This window comes from Colossoma macropomum, unplaced genomic scaffold, assembly GCF_904425465.1.
Source record: "Colossoma macropomum unplaced genomic scaffold, Colossoma_macropomum, whole genome shotgun sequence".
Classification (NCBI taxonomy): Eukaryota; Metazoa; Chordata; class Actinopteri; order Characiformes; family Serrasalmidae; genus Colossoma; species Colossoma macropomum.
This window is the reverse complement of record NW_023495565.1, coordinates 922,641-936,024: the sequence shown is the minus strand read 5'-3', so window position 1 is coordinate 936,024 and position 13,384 is coordinate 922,641. Positions and strand designations below refer to the sequence as shown.

The window sequence follows — 13,384 nt, the reverse complement described above, 5'->3', positions numbered from 1 at the left end:
CAATATATTGGTGGTTGACAAATTATTCACAGAAAAACTGGAAAATGTAATTATTATTATTGGTCTGATATTGGATTTATGGGCAATAATTATAGCCAACAATGTGGCACCCCAATTTGTTACTTCGGTTTATTAGTCTTATGTTTCAAATATTGAAACATAAGAAACACATTTTCTTCGCTAATGTTCTATTTAGAGGTTAGCTATGGTAAGGAGAGCAGGGCACAATTTAGCATGGGATAAAATGCAGCACATTTTCACTTTCTGTGAATTTTGTCAGTTATCTGCTCTCTGACAGAGATGTCTTGAGATTCATCATGAAAGATACTTTTTGTTTGTTTTGAGTTGTTTGTATAGTACAGAATTCACCTATATTACTTTCAACAGCATCATGGAGTCTGTAACACAGCAACGTTTTAAGGTATATAACCAACTCTCCTTCAAGAGCTAGCTTCAAGTACAATGTAAAATAGGCTAAAATACAACTTCACTGTTACAACTAAGCCTCCTAAAGTGAACAATGAGATAACTTGCATAAATTCCAAACAATTTCTTAAAACATTTTATATCAGATATATACTATAGATATACTATGAATTTCATGTAAATAAAATAGATCAGTTTTTATAAACAATTTTAATTGTGCTGATAATCATACAGATATATTAAATTTCTTGTGTTTGCATACATTTACCATTTTCTGGGCAAATGCTACATTTAATCCTGCCTATGGGGTAGGTTCTAACATTTCCACTCTGTCCTTTTTTGGCTGAATTATTCACAAACAACATTTCCATTTTCATTTGCACGTTGCTCAATCTTGCTCAAATATTTTAAATATGATTTAGACAAAGCCTAAATGTGTTAGGCTGCCATCCCCACCCTCCTGCTCCCAAACTGTCAAGGTAAAAAGCTCCCAGTACTGCTGTAGGATTACGAAAGGTAGATGAAATAACCCAAAAGAGTTTCCTTGCTCTCTACCCATGAGACTTACACAGAGGCCTCAATTGGTGCAAACTCTAAAATATTAGTAGGACTCTGTGTCATTCAATATTTCAGTGTTCTGCACATTATCTTATGTACATTTCCCATCAAATGTTTTTGGACACGTTGATATTTTTTGAAATTTCCTGAGTAATGTTTGATTTACCTTCCAAATTAAGTAAAAAGTGCATTTTACTATAGAAATATTACTTACATTTTCTATTTGTTATTATATAAGACAATTTCAACATTTTTATGAATCGCCTCACTTTTTCATGTTTATGTTTTCACTGTTACTTTTCAAATTAAGTAAAAAGTACTAGCAAAGATTTTGTTCACATAAAATGCTTCCTTGGTATTTATGTTGACCTAATGTCAAGCACATCATGCTTCTTTTTAAGGACAACATATGACGCACTTTGCATTTAAATGAATGCCTCCTAAATGTGAAAACAATGATAATTGAATGAGTATAAAAACATAGCATAAACAAAATGATCCCATTTGCAAGTTACAGCTCTGTTGTTTTTACAGTTGGAAGTAAAAACCCAATTGCACCTTCCAGGCAGCGCTGTGTGTGTGTGTGTGTGTGTGTGTGTGTGTGTGTGTGTGTGTGTGTGTGTGAGTGTGTGTGTATGTGTGTGTGATGGTCAGTTAAAGACAGCAACATAAATCTGCCACTGGAGGCACCAAAATCACATCTTCTCCCATGTGAATAAACATCTGACACATACAAAACACACATACACATGCTTACATAGGTAAAATCATCTGTCACTCTAAAGCATGGTAAAAACATTTTATTTGCTGATGAGTGCAGTAATGCATAAAATAAACAGAGAGACAGAAAGAGAGAGAGAGGAAGAAAGAGAGAAAGAGAAAGAGAAAGAGAGAGCGAGAGACTGGAATTCATAAATAAATAAGGAACATAATACAGTCACTGGTTGACCTCGACTGTACAGTTCACCATCTAGTATCAAGAGGCAATAATATTCAAGGGTTATTCACATGTACATTATGGGTACATTGCAAAGTCCACAAAACATGCCCCAGGATAAAGCTCATCTATGTGTTATAGTGGTGTATATACTATGCATATTCAACAAATGCCTCAATGAAGAGCGTCTTTTCTCAGGCTGGTTTGTTTTGGTGCAGAAACAACATTTTAGGATTTATGAAATATTCATCACAGCTAAAAACCTGTTTGCACACTCAAAACCACAAAAGCAACCAACTGGAAGCAGTTACTAGTCACACATTATGGTACTGTTTTTTTTTCAATTACTAGTAACTGTGTGAGGAAGACCTCTTTTTGTGTGAGTGCTCTTACATTCATTTTCAACCAAAGCTGTTCAAATATGAGCTATGAAAGGTTATACAAGTACACAAGCAGCTAACATTAAAAAACTCATGAATATGAATACACTCTCACACACATCCTCTACTTCCATGTTTCCCAAACCAGGCCCACTGCCCTGCACAGTTTAGTGCTTTCCTTGCACTAACACACCAACTTCGACTCAGAAAGGGGCTGTTAAATGGCTAGGCCAGGGCCCATCGGGAGGCCGAAAGTTTATTACAAACTTCTATAACCTAAGAATAGCTCAGCGAGTTTGCACTGAAGTCCCCGTAGTTACTGAATAATAAGTCTTAGTATGTAATAAGCCTGGGATTTTAAGAGGTTAAGTAATGAAAGTATCAGAGTAACGAAAAAACATGCTGGAAGTGTGACTTCCATTCCTGTTCTTGTGTTTGCCTGTTCAAAAATGTAGTTTGTGAGACAAACTACATAACAATCTACAAATTTTCAGATTTTCAGCTTTGTTAGATCTGGTGTGTTACACATCAAATAAAGATAACAGCACTGAGGAATTCAATTATTAACAGAAAAGAAAACATTAAATGAAAAACATGAACCGGGCAGAAATAGTCACTTTTTTGCATGGTCCTTAGAGGGTTAATGAGCTGATTAGCTGAATTAACCCTTGGTAGCAGAGAAAACACTAAATTGTGCAGGACAGCAGGCCACCAGGAGCAGGGTTGGGAAACACTGCATTACTTCCATACCATTCTTGTCTGTAATCAAACATTCCTATGAAAACAGATATGATGTCCGTGAATTTCCCACTGGCATTATTAGAGCTGGCACAATCCTGCTTTTTCTTTTGTGAAACCGATACTGATATAGAAACCTTGACTTTCATTGAAACTATAAATTCAGACATGGAAACACAATATAGTGTTCATCAAAGAGGCAAGTGTGTGATAAGACAAATGTGTGATAATTTGAGCATGGAGTTTGTACAGTGCTTATTGGTGGGGTATACATTTTGTTTACTTTGTTTACTACATTAGCATCATATCTTCAGTACAAAGTTTAAGAATAAATATGCCCTAGCTGATCAACAACATGTGAGAGCAAAAATGAGTAAATTAGATTTTTTTATTTTTACTATATTATTCCTTTCCCATTTAAACATATCTTTTTAGCATTTTTTTCTTTTAAGAAGTTCGAAGAATGTTGTGAAGACATTCAACAATGCTGCATAGCTTATATTCGAAAGCTGAGTTCGAAAACATGCCATGGCAGACTACACTTCCACTGAAAGAACCATGTGGTGTCATTCCCCCACCCCCACCACACTTCAAATACACACATGCGCATGCACAAACCTATTACACTGCTACACTGGCACAAACAAATGTTAGCTAATTTGCTTAAAATGCAAAAAAAAATGACAATGTGTTATTATTTTTGTTATATTACTCATCTAGGTACTTACATCTATAGTATAACTGAAATATTTCGAATGGTTCATAAGCAACAATGACTATTGTAGTAATGTTTCATTCTAACTTTGGAATGACTATACTGACTTCACTGATGATAACGACCCACAGAGTCGCTCTCAAACACTGCATTAGTTTAGCAAAGACGTTGATCTGTCTCTTTCAAAACAATTTTTGTGGTCAGCTTTGTGCAGTTTTTACCCCAGAGTCATTCAGAGGGGTTTGATGTGAAATACTCCATTCTAGAGAAGCGTACAGAGTAAGAATTGTTCACAATGATGGTCACAGGAAATAGACATCTGAAGAATGTCTCTAAAAGCTGTTTCACACAAAGTTATTATATCAAATTGACATAAATAAGTTGCCTGATAAGGGAGACAAAGTTTTACAACAGTTTTGACATTTTTTTAATTCAATCATAGCAAAAAGAGGTACATATGGTGCACTCCTCATTTCCTCACTCTTATAACTAACGTACATATAAGTATCATAGTAGCTGCTAAATAATTGATAGTAGTTAGTCTAAGGAATAATAAGTCTTAAGATTAAGCCCTTAAACCTAAAGGTATTTTAATTCACTCACTCTCTTTACTACATAACATACACAAAACATTCATAGTAGATACTGAATAATACACAGTACTTAGCTTAGTGAATAAGTCTTAAGATCAATAACTGAGGTTTGAGGGGTTATTAACTGGGCCTGCACTTTAAGGGGTTAACAGGGCTGTTTATTGTGGCCTTTGTATATAGTTTTGTGACTTTATATAGTTTTGTGACTTTTGTAACTTTTTTTAAACCATACATGAAAGAAAGAAAGAAAGAAAGAAAGCAAGAAGACAGTATCTTTCAAGGGAGCCACATCTATGACCTGTGTTTATGCTTGCAGACATAGTAGAAGAGGGAAGAGGGAGAAACAAGCCAGCACAGGGAGCACCTCCGCCTGCCAGGGGATCCGGCACAGGCCTGCCTGTACCCGTCCCACCCCCAACCACTGCTGCACACCTGGGCCTCCACTCTACTTTGAGGTGGCTCCTTAACACGACTCAGCATGTCTCTGAGTGTGTGTGTGCGTACAAGAAAGACTGAGAGAGAAAGAGAGAGAGACAGTTCGGGAGGTCTGAGTGTTAAGGGACTTCCCCCATTCAGCCTTCTTTGACAGACACAAAGATAAGCATAAACACAAGAAACTCAAATCATGCATTTTTAGCAAAATTGTACTTTTTATCTTATTAATCGTTGACCTCTTAAACCTTAGGCTTATTACTCAGTCATTAATCTTAAGGTTTATGATTTAGTAACTACTATGAATTGACCTATTCAGGCTTCAAATGCATTCTTTTGTAGCTACTTCTGCGAGGTCAGACAAGTTTTACCGCATGTTGGCAAGAATCCCATTTAATCTAATGTGAAATTGAAGCACACTTTGCTTAGAGTAGTGATATATTGTTCAGTTTCCTGTTTAAAATGCTCCTGAGTTGGCTACATTGTTGTAGTTATCAATCCTAGGCAGATGGAACAACAACAAATTTGCCACTATGCTAGTGTCAGATCTATTAAAAAAAAAAAACTATACCTGTTGTATCTAAATAGTGTAGCCTGTCACACACATACCAAATCAATATAATGTGAAATTAATAACGCAGTAAAAGTGGTTATGAGGAATTGAAGTGTGGGCCCACATACAAATACTTAGAGTTAAAGGGGTTGAAGACTTGCTCATGCCATTAAGATGCCCATACTGAGAAGCTGTAGCATTACTTTGAATGAGTAATTAAAGTAGGAATTATAACAGACATTTCTGAGCATCTGAGACGCAAGCTGGACCTCTAGTGTTCCTCACAAAAACAAGGCAGGAAAGTTTCTCTCTCTTTTTTTTGCCCAGGCCCCTCCTGGTGGGAGGGATAACCCCCCTACCACCACTGCCGTGTCAGACTTCAAAGAGGAGACTGAGCTCCCCCTGCATTCATCAGAGGCTAACAGCTTAACCACTGAGTTCAAACAGCGCACCCACACCCTCAGTACTGAATTGAGGAGCACTCACATAGAACACACACACATACACCAAAAGCTAATCTATAACTACATTCTCAATCTCTCTCATAAACATACACACACACACACACACACACACACACACACACACACACACACACACACACACACAGAAAGCTAATCTATAACTACATTCCTAATCTTTCTCATTCATTTTGGTTTCCTAAGGATTGTTTCAATAGATGGTTCCCATCTATTTTTGTAAATGACATTTATGTGGTTCAGGAACCTTTTTGAAATGTAAAGAGTTTTCATATAATATAAAGTTTCTATACTAATTAAAGCTTTTTCCTAACTGTATGTCCAAGCCAAGAACCATTATGTAGCTTTATTTTGTATTTCTACAATACTGTGGAAAGAACTTTTAGGCACCTGAGGAAATTAGATTCAAAACACTGTTCATCTGGGCAGCAAGCACGAATATGGTCAGAAATTGCTATTATTATAATAAATAGAAATAACATTAAAACAATAACTATTGATTTTACATATGTCTGTGCTTGTTTAACCAGTTCCAAACCTCTCCAGCAGCCAAGTGTTATTTATAATTTTCATCCAGTACCTGGTTTGGCTAATCAATGCTTCATTAAGTTAAATCAGGTGTGCTTGTAAGGGAGAAATCTTGGACCAAACTTAGTTTTTCAAACTAGCTCATAAGATATTAACTTTTTTCTTTTTACTTTTTACTGTATTTATGTTTATTTGCGTTCATTCTAATGATTAACATTCTACATTAGTATGACAATGACCTCAAAATACATGACTCAAGCTGAATTAACACATTTTGAAGTGAAGATTTGCATTATAAAACTTCTGGACTGTTTGATTTGGGTCATTTTGTACCCAGGTGCTGGGTAAACATTACACTACGCATGCTGGGTTACTTTAACCTACACTCTCAGGTTAGAGGGGTTAACCCAGCATGACGAGTTACATCCTTTGGCTAGGAGCTCAGTTTCAAAGCCTGGGATATATTTGCCTTATTTTGAGTTATTTTAACTGCTGCCAGTTCTCAGTGATTGGCTTCTATTCTCATGCACACAAATTCAACATGAACTGAAAAATTACGATAACTTCTCAAAATTTGACACAAGAAATGCAAGAAAAGTTCACATGAAAAAAAAAGTTCCTTCAACTGACACATTGGGTTTTATTCTTTTTGTGAAAAAGAAGCTGTTGATGAAACATTGCCATAAACAAAGGCTTAATTATGTTACCTTATACCTTGTTTTTGGCACAAGAACGCAATGTGCAAGTTCATTTTGTCCTTTGTGTGGTCTGTACTGTTTGTGTAACAGAAGAATCTGTTCCAAACGACTCCAACAAATAAAGATGTGTGTGCACAAAAGCTGCTAGGAAGGGCATTCCATGTGATAAATGGTTAAAAACGTGTACCACAACATACAAATGCTCATACCAACTAGACTGGATTGGACAAACTAGACTAGATTAAACATCTGACTACAGTGGAGGGCACACCCTCTGCCCTAGATTCCTACTCTCAACAAACCGTCCTACAGCATCACAAGCACGGCTGTAAGAAAGGCTGCTGAGAACACATCCACTGGAGAAAAACTGAGAGTCAGCCTGCACTTATTACTTTAGCAGCCTTTTTCGGGGTGACATGTTAATGGCCATTCACTGCTCCACTGCAAAGCAACAGAACAGAATCTCACCAGATCCAGTTCAACCTGACTTGGACAAATTCTGCCTTATTTGGTTCACCAATCATATTCTGACAAAGAACAGAGCCAAACAATCGTATGTGGATGTTAAAGCAGCAGTACCTTGCATATTTAACCAGTGTGTGGGAGTATGAATGAGTTTAAAGTATAAGTAGCTGCACTGCTACAGAACGCAAACTCTACTGCAAGCTGAAGCGTTTGAGTAGCCAGAGCAGAGTTTCTCCAGGAAAGGACTTGGAAAGTACCCGCTCCTTCCCAGCATCCACCCCTCTGCGTGAGCGCAAGCATGTGGGTTCTATTAGCGTTTGCTGCAGTATTTGTTTATGGAGCGCTCTCTCGCGCAGGCCCCTCCTCTGGAATTCCGGGTGTTCCAGATTTCCCGAACATGCTTCAGGAATTCTGTGACCTGATTCTACAAACTCAGATTTCTCTCTTTCTCTATCGCAAAAGTGTTAATGTTTAAAACCAAACCTGAAAACATGAGCATTGTTTTAAAAAATGAAAGGAAAAAAAAAGAAACTTTTAACTTTTTTCAAAAACAGTTGACTACATCTGAAACAAAAATGCTCTTTTGTTTTTAGCCAACATGTCTAGTTAATTCTGTTAGCTTACAACAGGAAATGCCTCTTTTGCTCTGGATGCAATAATGTCATTTCAACCCTCTCACTTTCAAACCACAACATGAAATTGGAGAAAACTGCATACGTGTCCTTCATGGGACAAAAAAAGAAGTACAAGACTGCATATTTTACATAAATAAGAAAGAGAGTGACTGACTTGGGAAAGTGCAGCCAATCAACATAATACTGTACTGGTTTTTCTTTCAATATTAAGTACATGAAGGGCTACTCCTGTATTCCTCCTTCCTCCTGTCTCCTCTGCTGGTGGATTTGTACAGCTCTAAGTCTCAGTGCGAGGGTGACAGAGTGGACACCAGTAGAGGGAGTGCATTAAGGCAGGACGGCAAGCATACACACACACACACACACACACACAGCCAGCTCACTCACCACTTCCTGAGCTGTTTCCTCAGTGCAGGGACACTCCCTACAGCAGCAGCTAACCCTCAGCTACAAATAGGCTAGCACCTCAGAATTAGAGCTCTAACAATCACTTGACACAAACGTGTGTCCTCAGATGGGTAGACTTATGGGGAATATGCTCTCGTTCTTAACGAAGGAATAGTGGCATTGATAAATAATTACAGGCACCGCACAGGCTGAAGAAGTCTGTCTAAATCAAGCTTAAAGAGCCCATATCATGGATAACTTTCCTCCATTTTGAAGTAAGAGTTTGATTTAGTATGTAAACTGGAGGTCTGTACAGGTGTGAAATTGAAGCCCGAAGCAGAAAGTAAATTTGAAACACAAACCTGATCCTGGGATAAAGTGATATTTTGCACAACTGTAATACACTGTAAACGGTATTTATTGTTAGTGTATTTTTGTGGAAATGCCAATCGTACCTGGCAGACAAAACCACTCACCGTCTTCTGATAAAGAAAGTGAGAAATGTGTGAGAGTATGTGAAATCTACTACATGAAAAATCATTAGAAAACATGCCCAACTCGAGAGGTCAGTTAGCAGACCTCTAATGTGAACACTGCTGAAGTTAAAAAAGGACAGTTTAAGCCCTTTTCCACACAGTCCACAAACAACCTGTTTTAAATTAATTGTTTTTTGTGATGTCACAAAAACCAACACTTTTGTATACATGCTCCTATTCAGGCTACAGCAGTTAAGTTCTGGCCATTCCCACTAAAGATATGAGGTGTGTTTCAACCTTGAATGTTTTTTGATTGAGAGGCAATACAGAGTAACAAATCAAAACAGAGGTCATTTACATGTATCAGTCTTAAAGATACAGTAACGAAAACAGCCTGTTTAATTCTAAGTAATAAAAAGAGGTTGCAAAATGGTTGTGTAAAAATGAATGATAACTGCAAAGGTACTTAAGCAACACAAGTGGACAAGCGGACAACAAAATTGTAGGATATGAGCGCTTTAAGTCAAAATCATCTTGTTTTAAAACTGCACAGTAATACAGAAAAAGTGTGGTACTGCATATATTTATATTATTATATACAGCCTACATGCGAGCTATTCAATTTGCAAATGTCAGGCACAAAATGACTAAGAAGCCATTTGAAAATATTCTTTTAGAAACTGATTTTTTCTGTTCCCTTGTTGATTTGAAATGTGCCATCATGGACAGTCTAACGCTGACGCTGTTTGGCAATGGACATCAGAGGGAAATGGGCCCTCTGCAGGAGAGCGAAAACAGGAGAAAACAGACGAGGGGAAGAGCAGCGTCGTTACACTCATCACTGTCATGACGCAAAAGACCCCTAAAATTATGAAAATATGAATCCCCCTTAAGACCGCCTAGGCATTACAAACCGTTGAAATGTGCGGAAGCTGATGAAACGACGTGTTGTTGTGTTTTTACCTCACGTAAATGTGTTTTTGGGGAGATGGGCTTTCTCTCCTTGGCGCGGTCTGTTAGCTGCTGCTAGCGAAGCGCTGCCTCCTCGAGCCTTCTGAGCGCGCGGGCCCGCGTGGGCGGTATTTGTGCGCGCGCGCTTGCGTTCGTGTGGCCTGGTTTCTGCCTCTTTGTAGGGACCAAATGCCCCCAGCAAGATAGAAAATGTGAGCTTTTTGACATTGTGGGACATCTGACTGGTCATCGTTTTTGGTTATTTTTTAACAAAACGTTGTATTTTCTTTTTGGTTAACGGAGACTGTGGATTCGGTTTGAGATAACGAGCTGTAGGGCCTCTTCTAGCTTTAGCTAGTTTAGCTAGGATGTTTCACCACCTTATGTACTACCGCTGTGGAATAGGGTTAAAGATATTACAGTGTACAAGGGCATAAACATGTAAATTCCTTGTTTTGTGGGAGAAAGAGAGATTGAACGTCCCTCGTCCTTGACCACAAAGGGAAATAAATAAGTTGGCAGGTTGTATTCTGTTCATTCATAAATATGCGGGTAAGCTAGTGCATTTGACCTATAAACTAACCCCAAACAGCGTCTACCAAACCAGTCTTGTCCAGTTTTCTGCTTTGTGACTCAAGTCAGTGTAATTTTTTTCAGGGCTGATGTTTAGTTGTTATTGTCATGTTATAAATTGATTTTATGAGCATGTCCACCGTGTACTAAGAGGTGCTAATCGTACCTTTACGATATTAACCGTAATTGCGCCTGAAGAATGTAAAACATACAGTTTAGACAATGTTATATCTAAGAGTGTTGAAGAGATCAACTGTGAAGGCCTTAAATAAAAGATTCCGCAGTGTGCCGTGTGTGTCCGAGAGAGATACAGCTCCCTCTTTCTTCCACTCTCCGCATCTCTCCCAATTATGCCCCCTCTTTACGTGCGCCCCCCCCCTCCTCCCCACCCCCACCGAACACACCCTCAGTCCGGGCAGGCAGATGAGTCTCGACAGGTCACAGGAAGTCGAAATTCCAGTTCAGCTCCAAACCTACATGAAAAGGGGAGCTGATAGATAGATAGAGAAAGAAAGAGAGAGAGAGAGAGAGAGAGAGAGAGAGAGAGAGAGAGAGAGAAACAGAGCATGTGTGTGTTAGAGTGTTACAAAAGGAGAAAAAGAACGTTTGTGTGTGTGTGTGTTTGTGAGAGAGAGAATATTAAGGTAGGTTATTAGAGAAAGAGAGAGTGATTAGGTGTGTATGAGAAAGAGATATAGTGAGTGCGTGTTCTCCTGGGTGAGGCTGAGAGAGAGACAGAGAGAGAGCGTGCGTGCAAGGGCCGCAGCGCCTGTGCTTTTGTGTGTGGGGGAGAGAGGGAGCGTCTGTGCGTGTACGATGGAAGAGAGATCCTAAAAGAACAGCATATGAGCCCTACAAACATCACATCTTAATGTCAGTTTGTCTAATCGGTGACTAAACATAATAACGAGCATCTACTTGTGAAGAACTAAATTATTCACAGTACCCTAATCTGTATTTGTCCGCCTGTTTATACATTGCCCCCACCTTTTTGTTCCCCAGCATGCGCACAAACACGGTTTAAGAGAGTGCGATCATTTAATGGACCCTAATGTTCAAACTTTTCAAACTCTCCACATTTTTGGACAGTTTTTGTAGGAAGCAGCTTTACGGGAACAGATAGGCTACAGTCGTTGTTATGGAAACCAGTCTCGCCCGAGGGGGAGTGTGGAGGTCAAGCCGAGCGGTTGCCGTGGAAACCGCTGGAGCGCGGAGCCCCGCCCCACTCTCAGAAGGGCGAATCGTGAAAGAGGTCGAAGGCTTTTAATTGGCCGAAATTCAGCAGCTGGGGCGCTCGACCCCGCCCCCTCCCCCCCGCACCGCCCGAGTTCTTAAAGGGGAAATAAATTAGCCTACAGTTTTGAACCGGTGTGGAAAACGTGATTCATACGAAAAACGCCTCATAATCTTTTCCTATCATTTTTGTATTAATCGAAAAACGGTCTCAGCACTGACAAGCCCTACATTCCCTGAGAAACATCTGAGAAACGTCTTTTATCACCCTACTCTACTGCACAACAGAAAAACAAAGGGTCGCTCGGAGAAGGGCACAGGCTGTTACATATTTTTAGCCTTGGCACAATGACTGTTGCAAAGAGCAGCCTAGCACAGCCGTCCTTATTCACTTTAGCCCACAGTTTCGCGTTGATGGCATGTTTTGCATTTCAGTGGCAAATCTGATTTTACACATTAGTATTACTATTATTTTAAATGATTATTATCGATTTGCTAATGACGGTGCATTCTTCTCCTGTCGGTCTTTAAAACATGGTCAAAACAAAACAAGTCTACCAATAATCTAAAAGCAACACGGACGTGTAATTTGTTAATCACATTTTAAATGATCTGACCTAATACTGAAAAGCATCCGTACAAAAGTGCAGCTTACCGTGCAGAGCACCATCGCATCAGACTCAGACCTCAAGTTTAGGCTACTCGAGCTTACCTGACCACAAACGAAAAAAGCAAACAACGGATTAATGCACTCGCTTCACAGATTTATGCGCAGCTCTCGGGGAAATGTCGAAGATGCACTTTTATACTGACTGCCTTGTAAAGAACGCCATGTCTGTATCATGAAAGGAGGGCTACTACGGTCCAGGACGTACGGTGGCGTACGACTGTGAAGTTGAGTGTTGCGATTTATGTTCAAGTTGATTACTTTGCCTTTAAGTTCACAAGGCATCTATCTGCCAAGCAGAGGAAGCTCCGCCCTCATATTTCACCCACTGGCCCTCCTGCCACCGGAATGCCTTAAGAGTGTCCTGGGCAACGCGCAACACACTTCAAATCCCACAATTCTCCTTTGATGAGAAATATCCCCGCTGCACATCCTCGCAGAGCGGGGAATGTAGTCTTTGCGACTTTTAATTTGGAGCAGCGTTGAGCGACAAGGGACTAGTTTGGGGCTTCAATGTGACAAAAAACAAGGACACAGAATATTCAAATAGAAAAGTATTACATGACGAGCAGGGTCAACATTTTGCCTAAATGAAGTTAAGTGAATATTTTCATTTTTACTTATTTTTATTTTAAGGCTTTTTTTTAAAGCAATATATCATATCCAGAAATGTAAATATTATATTGACTGGTGAGTATCACTAAAAAATATGAACAACGGGTGAGATGTTAATGAGAGAAAAAATAAAATTAGTGTCAGCCAATGTGGTTTACTGTCCATGAAAAGAACATGTATCACTGTTAATTTAAATTCACAATGAAATGGTTCCTATTTATGTTTTATTTTATTAGTGGTGAGATCACTCATTTTAGGAGCTGGCAGATTGATTTTTAGGGACAAGATATAGTGTGATATGCATTAAAACATGGTGGTCCCAGTTAGTAATTTTCTGATAGCTGA

At 38.9% G+C, this 13,384-nt stretch overlaps 1 long non-coding RNA gene across 1 annotated transcript; it reads right to left on the bottom strand.

The window, feature by feature from the left end:
• Positions 1-4,459: 4,459 nt before the first annotated feature.
• Positions 4,460-12,664, bottom strand: LOC118802454. Its single transcript, XR_005006673.1, has 4 exons — positions 12,571-12,664; positions 12,413-12,469; positions 10,929-11,014; positions 4,460-4,859 (listed from the first exon to the last, which is right to left on the bottom strand). It is a non-coding gene; the product is annotated as an uncharacterized LOC118802454 (long non-coding RNA).
• Between the last annotated feature and the right edge of the window lie 720 nt (positions 12,665-13,384).